The sequence below is a fragment of the Chrysemys picta genome, chromosome 11 (assembly GCF_011386835.1).
Source record: "Chrysemys picta bellii isolate R12L10 chromosome 11, ASM1138683v2, whole genome shotgun sequence".
NCBI lineage: Eukaryota > Metazoa > Chordata > Testudines > Emydidae > Chrysemys > Chrysemys picta.
The window spans coordinates 49,571,173-49,588,273 of record NC_088801.1 but is presented as its reverse complement, the minus strand read 5'-3'; the positions used below and the strand labels follow the sequence as shown (position 1 = coordinate 49,588,273).

The following is a 17,101-nucleotide window of genomic DNA, read 5'->3' as shown; positions in this document are numbered from 1 at the left end:
TCCTCTTCACTCAGAAGAAAAACAGATTACTCCTACAACTATCAAGCCTTTATTCTCGGCTGCAGCAAATTAAAATATGTTCTGTGCTGCTGATCTGCTTGAGTTCTCTCGGTGGTTTTTGTAAAATGTACAGTCTGCTTAATGCATTTGGAAACGATTATGAAGTGAAACTTGTTTCCTACATGAAATAATGGAACCTTCCCTCAGTGGGTTCAGATTGGGGCTGTTAAGACTGGCAGCTACAGATGTGTATGGATCTTTTTTCCATTTTGCATCTAAGGTGCTGTCACCCCACTGAGATTCAGTGGGAGTTGTGAAATCTGGAAAACTCATCTGAAACACCTAAATTATGCCTGCTTTCCACCAAACCTATAAAATTGGGAGCCTCCCCCACTTCCTTCAGGATCATTTCCCCCCCAGGCCCAAGTTTTTGATTTCTCTTTGACTACCTCCAGCCCCTAGACAGTGGTAGGCTAACCAGATTGAGCCCTGTGATTCCATGTCTAGCCAACGATCTCAGCCCTATTAAACACAGAGAAAATGTATCCACTACTCAGTTACAAAAAGGGGTAGAAATGTCTCCCCATTTGGCATAGAGTCAATATAAGGAATGCACACAAGCTCTGCTTCCAGCATAAAGGACCTGTTTAACATAAATGTTAGGTAGATGGAGAGGACAGGGCTATTCTCTACTTACCAGGCCCCATAGGGAATCATGGGAAGCAGAGCATATATTAGAATAGCCTTGAGACTGCTCTGAATTACAGCTGGGTCCGGCCTTTTGTTTCCTGTGTTGTATTGAAAACTGTAAAAACTACAAGCCATCACTTTAAAACTTAAGGAGTTTGCTGTCCTGCTCTGTAAGGAAGCACACAATCCAGAGTCAGTATGCAGAAAGCCAAGGTAGAGTAAAGTCGGGGACGGGGGGTGAGTTTTGACTCTCTGTTTTAGGGAGCAACCTGCTTTCTGGCTCTATTTTGTGGTTCGTGTGTGTTATTCTGAATACTAAGAAATAAAGTAGTAGTATTATGGTGCAATCTTCAGTGGGAGTCTGTTTCCATAGAAATTCTCTGTGTGTATGCTGTGAACAGAACCCTTCCCTCATGCCATTCCTGCCCCAAGTGCAGCAATATGATATGCAAAACTGTGACCAATCACAGTGTTTACACATCATTATGATTGGTTCAGCTTATGCGCAAAGCTCTGTGAGATCAGAGAATTTGCTTGAACAGAGTCAGAATGGTGATGGCAAACCATCACATCAAGAATGAGAGACAGATTTTAAAAAAAATCAAATATAAATTCAATGGTCAGTGGTACACATTTCCAAAGAAAAGCAATATCAGACTCCCATCTTCCTACGGATGGGAATGAGAATTAAGGTAGTTTTGACTATTTAACTGTGAAGTTCTATACTTTCAAATATAGGTGGGTACCAGTTTCTTTATCCCCACTTCTTCACCTACAACAAGGCACTCAGTTCTCATCCTCCTCTTAGTTCAACTCCTGCTGCTTTCACCTCTTTTGTCTTATTCCCATATTGTTGTTTTAATGTTTTTAACAGAGAGAGAGAAACTAATTTGATTCCCAGCACTTCCCGGTCCAGTGTTTCAGCTGCCTAGAGCTCATGCTGTATCACAAAGTCTGGCATATTAAGATATTAAATACGAAAAACATTTAAATGAACATGGATATGTGAAACATTTCATATAAAATAGGACCCCATTTTCTCCAAAAACTTCCCCATTTGTAAAACCAAACTCAACTTCTTTTTGAGGTTTTGAAATACTCAGCTAAATGTTTTTACCTCCTTCCCTTCACCCTCTTCTGCCCTGCTACATGTCCTTCCCATTTCCAGCTGGGCCTGGAAGTGCACCAAAAATGTCACTAGATTTGTTTTTTCTTGGGAGATTTCTAGCACAGTTTGGCAGACTCAAGAAGTTTGAATAACAATCTGTACTTCTGAATGTTTATCTGAACCAAACCCTAATTCTGAGCCTTTTAAATATTCTCATTACTAGGAAAAAAGTCCCTAAAGCAAAACCTTTATAAGCATCTGAAACTTGAGATCAGGATTAATGAAACCATAATGTAAATTGGCTCCATTTCAAATGATTTGAATAAAACTTATATGACTGAGTCTGGTGAACAAGTTAAACTCTTTTGTTTGTAAATAACAAGCCTGTTTTCCCTGTTTCAATGCATTTGCCGTTCCTAATCCCCCTGGGCAAGTATGGAAAATATTATGAATGTTGGATGTAGATTTCTGTGCAACATTGTTGTGATAAGAATTGTATGAATCTCTAAGCTATATAACATCATTGGTTATAAAGGTTGTTTATTCTTAGAATCCCTTTTTTGGGGTGTCCTTTTCTATGGTGCAGATAACACTTCATTTGTCTTCTCAATAAACTATCACTGATGCAGGATGTGTTTTAATCTTCCTGTAGATTTTTTTTCTAATAGGCTCTATGTATTTCTTTCTTTCATTCATATATAATATTTCTCCTCTTAAGCTATAGCACGCTCTCTCTCTCTCTCTCTCTCTCTGTGTGTGTGTGTGTGTGTGTGTGTGTGTATATATATGTATGTATATATATATATATATATACATACACACTATATATAAACAATAAATAAATTATGGAGATTAATAAAATAAAACACACAGGTGAGCCTCAGTTCACACATCATTATGATTGGTTCAGCTTATGCGCAAAGCTCTCTGAGATCAGAGAATTACAATTTTACATTTCTTTTGTTCACAGGAATTGGTGTGTTTTATAGGTCTTTGGATTTGGAGAAAGTTACAAATCTTGAATGATACATTTCTCCCCTTGAGCTATACCACATGATCAGATTTTAAGCAGAACTCCCCATTGATTTCAAGAAGTTGTGCTTTAAAACTAATAGCACACTATGGCCCCTTGTTTTGAAAATTCTGGAGGTGAATCTGAATCTTGCACGTAGAGAAAATTAAATATACACCTCTACCCGGATATAACACCACTAGCAAAAGAGTGTAACAGCAGCAAAGGGAAATGTGCTGCATTATACTCTCCAGTTCAGAAAAGGCAGTAATCATTGAGCAAAGTACTATATGTAACCTCTGAAATAGAGGTGCACCCCATATGAGATATGGTCAACTATTTTGCCTTTTCCTTGGTAGCAATGAGGTTTCAATACACCTCTACCCCGATATAACGTGACCCAATATAACATGAAGTCAGATATAACACGGTAAAGCAATGCTCCGGGGGGGGCTGGGCTGCGCACTCTGGTGGATCAAAGCAAGTTCGATATAACGTGGTTTCTATTTTACTCTATACTATATAATATACTAAAATATACTATTTTCTATATTACTATAACATGGTTATTTACAATCAAACTTGAGGCCTGCTATACTCCCAGTAAAGTCAAAAGTAGTTTTGTCATAGAATTCATTCGGAGAGTGGGGTCAGGCTCTCCTGGAACTGTTCCAATTTTTCATACACCATCAGAAGCTAAGAGGTTACTTTTCAACTTCCCTCATTCTGTTACATGTAACTGAGATTGAGCAGCTTCCTCTGTTTGTAGCAAAATGTTCTCAGAGGGCACAAAACTGCAGAAATCTACTGCAACAATGGGAAAGGCAAGTTACAATGTACAGTACATCCATTCCAGGAGGAAAAGTGGTTTTAATAATGTGCATGGATATAGTAGATGCTTCTCTATGTCTAATGCCCATGCTGTGGTAGGGGGCAGAGATATATACATTGTACTTCCTTCTGGCCCTTAGGAAAAAAAATTCAGGGAGAGCATCCATGCAGGGCCCACTGCCACTAGGGGGAGTCTTGTAGTAAAGTTTCAGTGAAGTCACATTGCCAGGGAGATGAGGGAACGGAGGGTGGTAGTGGGTATCAGAGCTAGTGTGAGTTACTGGCCTCCCATGGAAATCCCTGGAAATCCACCAGGCTTGGGAGTACCTCCTGCAGCCTTTTCCACAGGGGGGCAAATCTAGCACGGTGATTAAAAAAAGGATTTAGCATGGGTGGGGATAATTTGGCCTGATAATCTTAGGAAAAGCCATAAACTGGTAATGTTCCCCACCTCCCAGTCACTGTCTTTAAGCAGGGTTTAAAAATGGAAATGACAATCTTTGTCATTCAGCTAATGTTTGGTGGCAAAAACTTCTCACCATATGTCAAAACTCTTAGCTAGACAATAGTTTAATCACACACACACACACACACACACACACACACACGGTCAGTATCTTATAAATGAATTCACTTCCATGTTTTTAAAAATGGCATGAAGCAACATATAAAACAAAAGCCTTGCCATTAAAAATGCCTTTATACTTAATGAAAAGTGAAGTGTTACTTATATATAAAAAAAGAAAAACCCTTCCTGGAAGGTGCTAGGTCTGATACATGGAGGGGTTAGGCGCGCTCAACTTCCACTGTCTTCAGAGGTGTTGAGGGTACTCATCTTGAAGGACTGGGCCTAATGCAGGTATTGAATGGCATGGTATTAGTACACTTTTCAAAAATGGGTAAACAAAAGCCATCTGGCACCACAGCTAGGAAGAAAAGGAGCCTACGAAACACTTACTTCGAGGATTCTAACAGACAGAGGCTGTAGCGTGTTTTGAATATGCCCTAAAATTCTAATGAATCTCAGTGGTTTTGAGCCATTTCCCATAGTTCCTAGAAAGCACAACATTCCACTAAAATCAATGGGTTTTTTCCTGCCTTAAGATCATGCCCCATAGAGTATTAATTTGGTTATACTAACCCTTTAAGGTCCATCCATTGTTAATTATGAACAACATCACAATAAGCAGGCTACAAAATCTCCTGATTTTACAGTACAAAGCTATTCAAATATCAATGTTAGGGTACCTACCTGCTTGATTTGAAAAGCTTTAAAACAAAACAAATCTCTTCATATCTTCCTGAGCCATATAGACAATCATCCCATCAACAAGCTTTGAAAACTAGCTACTTCCCTCCTCTTTCACTTTACCTTATAACTGTGTTAATCTGGTTAGCTAGATCCTGTTCACAGATGTGTGCACTAGTTATTTAAGAAGCCATTTGTGATCTAAAAATAGAAACCACTAACAAGGAAATGATGGCTGTTCTCACAATAGCTTTGGTAAAAATTTCTTGAGATAGCTGTCAAGTTCCAGTTTCCCTGTCCTTTTTTTTTTAATCATCTTCCTCACAGATACAATATTAATTCCACCAGCTTCTGGAGCAGACAAGTCCTGCTGTTGAGAAAAGGTCTCAGCACAATGAAATTGATTCCTAGTCTGCCTGAAGGGTTGATCTCATTGAGGTGAGAGCAATGTGACAACCTTTTCAGCAGAACATGTCTAGTTTAGGCTTTTGAGATCTGGGTTGCAATAGTTTAGTCCTATCTTTAGCCCTGATCCAAAGCTCACTGAAATCAATAGGAGTCTTCACATTGACTTCTGTGGGCGTTGGATCAGACCTTTCCATCATGGATTCTCAAGGTGGGGGTTGTGAACAGTTTTTCTGGTGGATTGCAACCACCCTCCCTTGCTTTGTGGCTTGGATGGGTGCTGCAGCTTTTTTTCTTGTTGAAAAAGTGACAGTTCAGGCACAAATCACATTGAAATCAGTGTGGATTTGCCCGACTAAGGACTACAGAATCAAATAATTGATTTAAAGGGTGTGTGTGTGTGGGAGGGGGGATTCTCCCCCCACTGATTTTCAGAAATGTCTGGCACCATTTGCTAAAGTAAAGAGCATCCTTACAGGAACTTAGAGAACACTACTTTCAGGAAGGGCTTTATGAGAGAGAACAGCATAGGAGAAAGGAATAATGCTTGAATGTTGCACTGTCTTGGCTCACTCTCATTTTATGCTTGGATACCGAATGCCATTTTTAAATATTTATATTATTTTCCTATTCTCTGTTGTCTTTATTTACATGCCCCAATGGTCAACTGGTAAGTGAATATCCCTGCTTACTTCTGCATTATGAGTCCATGGTCTCTGTAATCCACTTAGCATTAGAGGGAATTTTACTTTCTCTTAATCCCCTATGTGGATACACAGTTCATGTGACAATCTCAGGGCCGGCTCTAGGTTTTTTGCCACCCCAAGCAAAAAAAAAACCCCAAAACCTCTGAGACCGCAACTACCGAAGGAAAAAAAAATTCCCAGAATGCCGCTCCTAGAATTGTGCCACGCCAAGCACATGCTTGGTTTGCTGGTGCCTAGAGCCAGTGGTGAGCTGGAGCCGGTTCGCACCAGTTTGCAGGAACCGGTTGTTAAATTTAGAAGCCCCTTTAGAACTGGTTGTCCTGCGCGGGACAACTGGTTCTAAAAGGGCTTTTAAATTTAACAACTGGTAAAGCTCTAGCCCCCGGCCCCAACTCACCTCTGCTTCCTTGGCTCCTCCCCTGAACACTCTGCCCTCCTTCTCCTCCCCCTCCCCTGCTTCCCGCGAATCAGATGTTCATGTGGGAAGCCTGGGAGGGTTCAGAAACAAGCCACGGCTTCGCAAGGTAAGCTGGGGAGGGGAGGGGGGCGGCACGAGGAGGGCTCCAGGGAGGCGCGGCCCAGTCCTGCTCCGGCTGAGCGGCTCTGGCCCAGCGCCCTGGCCCCAGCGGAATGACTTCGTCCTGGCCCCGGCTCCAGCCGAGCACCCCAGTTGTGGCTCCAGCCCGGGCCCAGCCAAGCGCCCCAGCTCCGGCCAAGAGAATTTGGCCCGGGCCCGGACGAGCGGCTCCGGCCCCGGCTCCGGCCCTGGCCAAGTGGCTTCGGCCTGGGCCCAGCCCGGCCCACGCACCCGGCCCAGCCTCCAGCGTGGTAAGGGGGCAGGGAGCAGGGAGGGGGTGTTGGAAGAGGGCAGGGGAGTTTGGGGGGGTGGATAGGGGTCGGGAACCGGGGGGATTGAATGGGGGCAAGGGTCCCGGTGGGGCAGTCAGGAAGGAGCAGTGGTTGGATGGGGCGGTGGGGGGCAGGGGTTTCAGGGGCAGGGGTTCCAGGGGCAGTCAGGGGACAGGGAAGGGAGGTGGATGGGGCAGGGGTCCCGGGGGGGCGTTAAGGAACGTGGGGGGTTGAATGGGGCAGGAGTCCTGGGGAGTGGGAGGGGGGGCACGAGCCTCTCCTGGGATGAGGAGGAGGGAACTGGTTGTTAAGTTTTTTGGCAGCTCATCACTGCCTAGAGCCAGTCCTGCACAATCTAGTCCTAAGCAAATATGAATATAAGAAAAGCCATAGATGGTAAAATCAATGGTCCATCTAGCCCAGTATCCTGTCTTCCAAACGTGACCAATAGCAGGTGTTTCAGAGGGAATGAACAGACAGGAAGTCATTGAATGATCCCCTGTCATCCACTCCCAGCTTCTGGCAGTCAGAGGCTAAGGACACCCAGGGTTGCATCCCTGACCATCTTGGCTAATAGCCATTGATATACCTGCCCTCAATGAACATATCTAATTCTTTTTTGAACCCCGTTACAACATCCCCTAGCAATGAGTTCAACAAGTTGACTGTACGTTGTGTGAACTTCCTTTTATTTGTTTTAAGCCTGCTGCATATTAATTTCATTGGGTGACCCCATGTTCTTCTGCTATGCAAAGGAGTGAATAACACTTTATTAACTTTCTCCACACTATTCATTACTTTATAGCTCTCTATAGAAGCCCCTCTTAGTCATCCCTTTTCCAATATGAAAAGTCCCAGTCTTTTTAATCTCTCCTCATAAGGAAGCTGTTCCATACCCCTAATCATTTTTGTTGCCCTTCTCTGTACCGTTTACAATTCTAATGTATCTATTTTTTGAAATGGGGGGTGACCAGAACTGAACGCAGTATTCAAGGTGTGAGCGTATCATGGATTTATGTAGTGGCATTATATTTTCTGTCTTATTAACTATCCCTTGTCTAATGGTTCCTAACATTCTGTTAGCTTTTCTGATTGCTGCTGCATATTGAGCAGATGTTTTCAGAGAACTAACTACAATGACTCCAAGATTTCTCTCTGGAGTGGTAACAGCTAATTAGATCCTGTCATTTTGTATGTATAGTTAGGATTATTGTTTCTACTATGTCTTGCTTTGGGCAACAAAATGGCAGATGAAATTCAATGTTGATAAATGCAGTTGTGACGGGTTGGATCACAGAAACCCCCTTGGGAGCTGCCACCCGATGTGCAAAGACTACCCCTGCTCCTGTTTTCCCTGCCAGCTCAGGACTCCAGCACCCTGTCTTGCTGAGCCAGACACTCCCGTTTGGCTCCAGACACAGATCCAGGGTCTGAATCACTTGTCCCAAAGCTGCAAGTTTACCTGAAAACAGCTCACAGTAGTGCGCTTGTCTTTAGCACTCAGATGCCCAACTCCCAATGGGGTCTAAACCCAGATAAATCTGTTTTACCCTGCATAAAGCTTATGCAGGGCAAACTCATAAATTGTTCGCCCTCTATAACACTGGCAGAGAGATATGCACAGTTGTTTGCTCCCCCAGGTATTAATACATACTCTGAGTGAATTACTAAATTGAAAGTGATTTTATTAAATACAGACAGTAGGATTTAAGTGGTTCAAAGTAGTAACAGACAGAACAAAGTAAGTCACCAAGCAAAATAAAATAAAATGCGCAAATCTATGCCTAATCAAACTGAATACAGATAATCTCACCCTCAGAGATGCTTCAGTAAGTTTTTTCTCAGACTGGACACCTTCCAGGCCTGGGCACAATTCTTTCCCCTGGTACAGCTCTTGTTGCAGCTCAGGTGGTAGCTAGGGGATTCTTCATGATGGCTCCTCTCCCTCTCTGTTCTCTTCCCCCCTTTATATATCTTTTGCATAAAGCGGGAACCCTTTGTCCCTCTGGGTTTCCACCCCCCCCTCACTGGAAAAGCACCAGGTTAAATATGGATTCCAGTTCAGGTGACATGATCACATGTCACTGCAAGACTTCATTACTCACTTGCCAGCACACACATATACAGGAAGACTCACAGGTAAATACAGCCATCTGCAGACAATGGGAGTCATCAAGATTCCAAACCATCATTAATGGTCCACACTTTACACAATTACAATAGGCCCTCAGAGTTACATTTTATATTTCTTGTTTTAGATACAAGAGTGGTACATTTATACAAATCAGATGATCATACTCAGTAGATTATAAGCTTTGTAATGATATCTTACAAGAGACCTTTTGCATGAAGCATATCCCAGTTACGTTACATTCACTTATTACCGTATTTTCTCTAAAACTATCTCAGTTACATTATATTGACTTATTATCAAGTTTTTATAAAACCATAGAGACTGCACAACATCACAACAGTCACCCAGTTTTGTGAGACCCTTTGTAACTCTTTGCAGTCAGCTTTGGATTTAACTATTTTGAGAAATTTTGCATCATCTGAAAATTTTGCCACCTTACTGTTTTACCCCTTTTTTCCAGATCATTTATGAATATGTAAAACCATACTGCTCCCAGTACAGATCCCCGAGGGACACCACTATTTACCTTTCTCCATTCTGAAAATTGACCATTTATTCCTAGTCTTTATTTCCTATCTTTCAACCAGTTACAGATCCATGAGAGGATCTTTCCTCTTATCCCATGACTGCTTACTTTGCTTAAGAGCCTTTGGAGACCTTGTCAAAGGCTTTCTGAAAGTCCAGGTACACTATATCTACTGGATCACCCTTGTCCACATGTTTGTTGACCACCACTCAAAGAATTCTAATAGATTGGTAAGGCACGATTCCCCATTACAAAAGTCATGTTGACGCTTTCCCCCACAAATTGTGTTAATTACCCACCCCATGAAATCTCTCCTTAGGATATCACCAATGGCTTTCCTAAGAAGCCAAGGTGTGATACTGTATGATTGAAATATGACCATGTATATAATTAATATTACCACTGTTAGACAATTGTGACAAACTTGTACAAAATATATCATGTAAGGTATCAACAGAAAAGTTAATATTTGCTAAAAATAGTTATCTTGTTTCAATCCATGTATCATCACTGTATCTGAAGTTATGAATATTGGCTATGTAATCTATGTCTTAAATGTATTGTTCCTGGGGTAACACCCACAAGATTATTTACATCTGCTCTGGCCATACATTGTGAATGACTATTCAAGTTTGATGGCCCATTAAGAGAAAGTTCACTCTAACCATGGGACAAAGAAGAAACCTGTCCCACCTGGTGAGCCTTCTTGTGGATGCCCCAGTCAAAATATGGGTAATGGCTGCCCCTGTGAGTCAGCAAGCCATGTAAGGGCATGTGACTTGCTCATGTGACTCTGGACTCCATCTTGTTTTCCACAAACTGTGCTGTGAGCTTTGTTTTGGGTCAGTACAATTCCAAGCACATGGTAGAGGACATAAAAGACCCTTGAAACATCTCCATGTTGCCTCTTTCCTGCTTGGATTCTCTGGACTGTGATTAACAACAAAGGGAACATATTTGAACTATGGAGTCCATTCCAATCTTTTGGAAGTTACCAGAGACTTTACAAGCCAGCAGTCTATAACATCACTGCTACAATCCTGGTATAAGAACATTATCATGATTGTATGTACATGATCTATTAACCATTTTAACTCTCTTCTTCATTTCTCTTCTAAATAAACCTTTAGATTTTAGTTAATAAAGCAGCATGATTATTGGGTAAGATGTGAGTTATATAATGACCTGGCTATGAGGCTAATTTCTTGAGATCAGAAGATCCCTTTATTTGATTAAATTGGTTTTCAGTAACCACTCACCATAAAGTCTAGCATCTGGATGGTGAAATAAGTGCTAGAATGTCTAAGGAGACTGTATTTTTAACTTCTTGTTAACAAGTGTGGTGACACAGAAGTTTAGTTTTGTCACTGGCTTGATATATCTTGTGGTCGAATAACTACCAGTGAGTCTACCATATTTCTCAGAAGTTTGTCCTGAATCTAGCATCTTCAGCTGCGACACACTAAGGCGCAGTGGCACAAGGTAACAACCCTGGCTTTGTTGGCTATGTACCAAACATTGGCAGCAAAGGCTCTCTGAGAATGTAAAATCTGGTATATGGTTAGATGATTTTCTGAGTGATTTAGGCTCTTGAGATTGGTATTTGTTACCAGCCTTTGTTAAAAATGTAAGACCACATCTTAGCTTCTTAATATATTAAAGTGGAAATTGACATTGATATATGGTATCAGACATTAAAATGGATAGTAGTTTTGTAAAATGTAATAAGGTGCGGAGTATATTCTTGCCAACACTCAAACTCATTTTTGAAATTCTAACGTGTTTAGCTCCTTCTTTTAAAAGGGAAAGATAATTCAACAATAAGTATTTCACAGCCCAAAATCCTGTCATTCTTGTGCTGAAAAGTAACTATCAACTCGTTGCAGGAGTGAAATCTAATATTGACCTAGAGATGAAACCTTCTGTTTAGTTTTAAAAATGTGCAATTAACACAGACTGCAAAAGGCAGAGCTATTGCACAGCATAACAACTATCTCTTCTGTAGGGATCCACAGAGAAATACAGTACAGTACTTTTCCTTGATTGCCTGAGAGATTTTTGAGGGTGTTTAATAAATTAAAGAACAGAGCTTTATTGACTATGGTGCTCAAGAACAGCATCTTAAAAGGGCAAATCTATAAAACATAGCTTTGTTTGAAAATAACATTGGGTTCCTACTGACTTAAGTATATTGTACCTTTACAGTAACATTTTTTTGTACTGTCCTATTGGTTATAACTCTTTGGAAAGAAATCTAAAAAAGATTTCAAGACAGGCTTTCTTGCTTAGTGGCTTTATACATCCCAAGGTGTTTTTCTGAGGATCAGAATTGTATACCCTGGAGTTCAATTAGATAAATGTTCTGTCCTTAAAATTTAAGTCTGAACACTGTGCGAAAACAAATATTAGTTACTGTGCATATAGGCATAGGGCCTTACAGATAAAACGTTAAATATTTGAGGCTAAAATCTGGCACAGAAAGTTGCAAGGGTGAAGTCAGATAAACCAGTTAATTCAAAATCTGTTTTGTTCTTCAAGGACCCAGTCCAGTAATGCATTTAAGCATATGCTTAGTTTTAAGCACGTTGACGGTCCCACTGATTTTTCAGCTTGCTGCACCCAAGCCTAATTTATTCTTTTGAATCCTTCTACCACTCTCATCTTCATGCCTTCTCCCATTCTATCCATTATGCCCATCTTGTTTGTAATATAATCACTCCCTCTTCATTCAAATCCCTTTCTCAAAACATAATCCTTCCATTAAGCTTTCAGTAATGGTCAGTTGAACAAGGACATTTTATTTTTAAAAAGGAAAAACTGCAGCATTTTGAGTTTGGAATTTATCAGGGTCTATATGTGTTTGAGTTTGAGCCCTGTGTGGCTAAGATTGTGCATCCTCTCTATGCTGTATGTCTCTGAGGCTATTAGTACAATTAATCAGTAATTATAAAGCTGTAGTCCATACCTTAATGTTACTTGAACATAGGTTTCATAAACTGACTTTAGAATAAGTTAAGTTTTACAAGTCAACTTTTGTCCATGTATTTTGTAGGTAGAAAAATGACCCATATGTTGTAATATTGTAGTCATAATACACATCTATTCAATATGTTTCAGTTAAATGCCCCAGGTGGCACAGAGATCTGATCCATATCTATCTTTTTTAAACAAAGTCCATCTTCGGAGTGTTGCAAACACTGGAAAACAGGATATTCCACAGGACCAGAGCTGAAGAGGCAAAGACGCAGGAAATTCCCTAGGCTCCATTCTCCTATTACCTTCCATTTTAGAGGATAGATTTAGCTAAGCAAGATATTTGTATTGTAATAACTATACTACATCAGGCAGAGCCAGCCACAGTTCCTGCAAAGGGAGTAAAATACAAATGCCACTAAAGCATATAAGATGAAGGAAGTTGGAAAAGGACAGGGAAATCTTTAAATAAAAGTGAAATGATAAGTATGTGCAGATGAAGTGTGGATTTAGTCCAAAGAAGCATTTTCCAAACGTTTTAGCAGTGTAGTTATTAAACAAGAAGAACACAAAGACAGGAGCACAATACTAGCCAGACATACACTGATTCATGTTATGCTTGTCAGAACTAATCAAATTAGTATGAACAGCCTGCTTGGATCTGATTATGTTCTGAATCATGAATTTGCCCTGTTCAAATAATATGATGTGTTCTAGGCCCAACAGAAGCTAAATTAAGGACTTTGTTTGAGGGGAATAAAACCCACAAGAGAACTATGAACCAAGCCGCTATTTTTAATTGGATGTGTCTGAAACAGAATAACAGTGACAGACTATCACTGAATAATTACAGCTTAGGATACCGGAGTGTAAGAATAGAGTTCATGAAAACAAATCATGCTGGTTTGCCTTAAAGATGACTTGTCAAAATGTATTGTAGCACCAGGGGTCTCTAAGGGAATCAGGTGAGACCACACTGCCTAAATGAACTTTAATGTAGCCAGAGTCCACACACAGCATTGCCTGCCTCCCCTAGAACTATTAACAGGCTACTCTACTGCTGCAAAATATACTTTTGTTTCAATTTTTTTCATTTCCCCCAGCATCTCTTTCAAACCCAGCTCAGCTAATGAGGGACAATATATCTGTGCCTTTAAAAAAAAAAGACTAATTATGATGTATTAAAAGGCCGATGTGTGTGTATTGGTTAATTTGTTTATTTTCTTGGTTTGGTATTTTTGTTTTATTTTTTCTGTTTGTTTTTCTTTTAGAAACCCCATATTGCATTTTCTGTGGTTTTGCTGAGGTAGTCCTTGGAAGACTGAAAAACCAGCAGATTTATTTCACCACAAGAAACAAGAGACTCGAAGCACCTGAGCAAGTAAGAAGGAAAAGTTTTTTATTCAGATCTTTAAAATTTTATGGGCCTATGTCCCTGTTCTGACTGATAGGCAGCTCATACTGCAAAAGAATGTGCACTTCCTGGATTTCTGACCACCAGGAAAAATAGTGGATGTGTGGCTATAACTTCTGCAGCTGTGATTGTCAGTGGAAAAAAGTATGAGTCATGTCTTGCTGACCTCCCTCTTCAGCCCTTGTATGAGAAGAATCTACACAGTGGTGCACAGTTGTGCCTTTACAAATATTTCTCCATATGTACTACAGCATAAGCACTAATTATATGAGAATTTCTCTTGTCTGTAAAGCAGTATGTTTAGCAAATACATGGAAGTGGGGCTGTACTTTCTGAGGGCCCAATCCTGAAAACACGTAAGGATGTGAGTAGCTTTGAATAGTTAATTGAAATCACATGAGTAGGTGTTTGCCAATCTGGCCCAAAGCCTTAATATACCCTTTGAATCCAATGTTCATTTGTGGCCTTTACTTAATTATTAAACTTCACTTTCATTGTAGGATATTATAATAGGGTGGCAGGATTCATGTTAGCTGATGTTGAAACCCTTCAAGGAGACAGGAGGATAATTACTGCTAATGCAGTGTGGGAGTTATGGTTCATCAGACTTCACCTTTAACATATGGGAGGTGATGGTAGCCCTTTGGGAAGAGGAGGCTATGGGTCTGGGACACAGTCAAAGGAAATCAAACTTAGGGGCACCCAAACCTAGGGAGAAGGTTTAGGCTGGGAAAGGTACCTAGATAGAATGGTCAAGCTAGAGCTTGTATAATATCATTTTTCAATTAACCTTTTGTTAATAAAATTAAAATCAAGGAGTTGGTGACTTTTGACTATTTATGATGAGTGCGTAGTTTGTGAGAGCTGGGTGAAGATTCCATCCAGTTACAGGGTTATACTTGTCACAATTGAAGAAAAGAGACATATTTTTTTTCCTGTGGGACTTAAGCACCTCAGATATTGCTGCACTTATCATAAAACACCTGCAGGGTAGGGAAGTATTATTGTCCCAATTTTATAGATAAAGAATTGAGGCACAGAGGTCAAGTGATTTGTCCAATCTCACAAAGGAAGTTTGGGGTAGAGGTGGGAACTAAACTCTGTTCTTCTGATTCCTATTCAAGTGTTATAACCATAGGACCAGGCTTTCTTGTCTAATGCTGAACAAGGTCCTTTTCTTTCATGATTCTCTGTCCATGGTGGTTTTCTGGATTGTATGGCATACTTCTAAAGATTATAACATAAAGGTGTGCATTTTACCATGAATAATATTGATGTTTCTTAGAATGGCCCAGTGAATAAATATGATGGAAACCACCACATGAAATGTAACTTAAATCTTATTGCTTACTGAAATGTATCCTTTCCCAAATTTCTTCAGCGTGACTTTTCTACAGAGAATTTTTACAGCAGAGATGCTTAAATTAGAGTGAATTCCAACCGCCAGGAATTTGATCATAAAAGGATGGTGTATGTTCATGCTGATGCCATCTGTGATGAGATGTCATTTCAAAGGGATGAAAAAGCTCTTTCTTTTGAGGAAATCCCAAGAATCTCTGATAAATGAATATTTAAACAGAACCCTTGCCCGAAGCAAGGCTATCAAGTGTGAAGTAAAAATTAGAAAGTCATTGGGCATTGATTTGAATTAGCTCACAATGACCTGGTTTATGCTTTTGGCCTCTAGAAAAATTATTAGGACATAAAGATAGCATTCTGGGAACGACATTTGACTCTTAATGAGTCATCAAAACATGAGTAATAAAGGTCTTTGGTTATAAAACATAAAGTCCCTGGGAAACAATCACCGTGTTAAGATGGCCTGTACAGTACTCACTGGCATGGAAAAGGGGCAAAGAGAGTCTGAAGAAGCTCTCTTATCTCAAGTAGTAGTAGAATTTATTACTTGGAAAGCTTGTATGGTTTGTGTAAGCCCAACACTTTTACTATAAACAGAAGAGGGTTATAAAAGAGTCCACAGTGTCCTTCATGTACTACGTCATAGATAAATTTAAGTTTCCTTGCCATTGTACAAACTACCTGAAGGACCAGATCACAGCAGAAATACCCATCCGTATCACAGCAAGGAAACATGGTAATGTTCCACCCACAGAGTTTCTTCATTCTATGGTCACAAGGAGTAGATTTTTGCTCTCTCAGGAGAAGCAACCCATAGTCAAGCCTACAAACCACATGGATTCCCAAAGGTCTTCCAAATTTACAAAGTAATCTGTGCTGAGATTCTGTGCTTCCAGGATGTGAGTTACAGACACCTCTTGCAAAGTAGTAATGAAGCAACCTGACCAGTCTCCTTGTTTGTGCACAGTAATGCTGCTTCCCCATTGATAGTCCATTTCTCTTCCAAAAATTGAGACATTTTTAACAACCAAAAATATGCTAGTGAACAGAAGCAGTAGGGACTACAGCTGGGTAATAAAGGCTCTAGACTCCTTGCAGCTATGCTCCTGAGCGTCAGTGAAATACTCTGCTAGGAACTACCCAACTAGTGCCTGCATTTGGGACCTACTGTATGGAGGAAGCTATGCAGAAAAGTTAATATAACCTCTGTGTTAATTTTCCTATGGCTGTTCCACTGCATGCCTGGCAGGGTACACTCTGCATGTCCCCTCTGCCTACCCTCTCTCCTGCTGTGGATCCATGCAGCCTGTAGAAAGCCCTTCATGCTATCTAGGAGAACTGCTGACTCACAGGTAGCCACTTTCTCCCTCTTTTCAAGGAGAAGGGGAGAGCTGTATGCAGAGGATGCCATCCACATACAGTTACTTAAGATGGAATTTTGAAAAGCAGTCAGCATTGGCCTAACTCTCCCATTGGTGTCAATAGAAGTTTTACTATTGATTTTGGGATTGGTGTTTGGGCAGTACTGAGTCCTTTTGAAAATCCCACTTCCAGGAGACAGCCTGGTCTTATATACCTTGTCTTCAAAACTAGATCTGGTCCAAACCCTTTCCATTATTTTTTTCCATTGAAAAATGACCTTTTTTTCTAACCAGATAGTCATGAAAAACTAATCACCTTTTCCCTGACACTTTAATATATTTGACGTCATTGTCAAGAATGTTATCAAAAACATGTTTGAAGTACTTTATCAACATCTTATTTTAGCCTGGGGGCAGAGCCTCAGCTGGGTGAATCATTCTCCATTCTCACCAGCTGAGGATCTGCCCTCAGGTTTTAACAAC

The 17,101-nt window shown here is 40.4% G+C and overlaps 1 protein-coding gene across 1 annotated transcript in view; it reads left to right on the top strand.

Annotated features, from left to right (window-relative positions):
- Positions 1-17,101, top strand: part of TFPI (tissue factor pathway inhibitor) — a 251,892-nt gene that overhangs the window by 28,661 nt on the left and 206,130 nt on the right. The window contains exon 2 of the mRNA XM_065561978.1: positions 13,756-13,865. The gene's annotated coding sequence lies outside the window, so the exon portion shown is untranslated. The remainder of the gene's footprint in view (positions 1-13,755; positions 13,866-17,101) is intronic.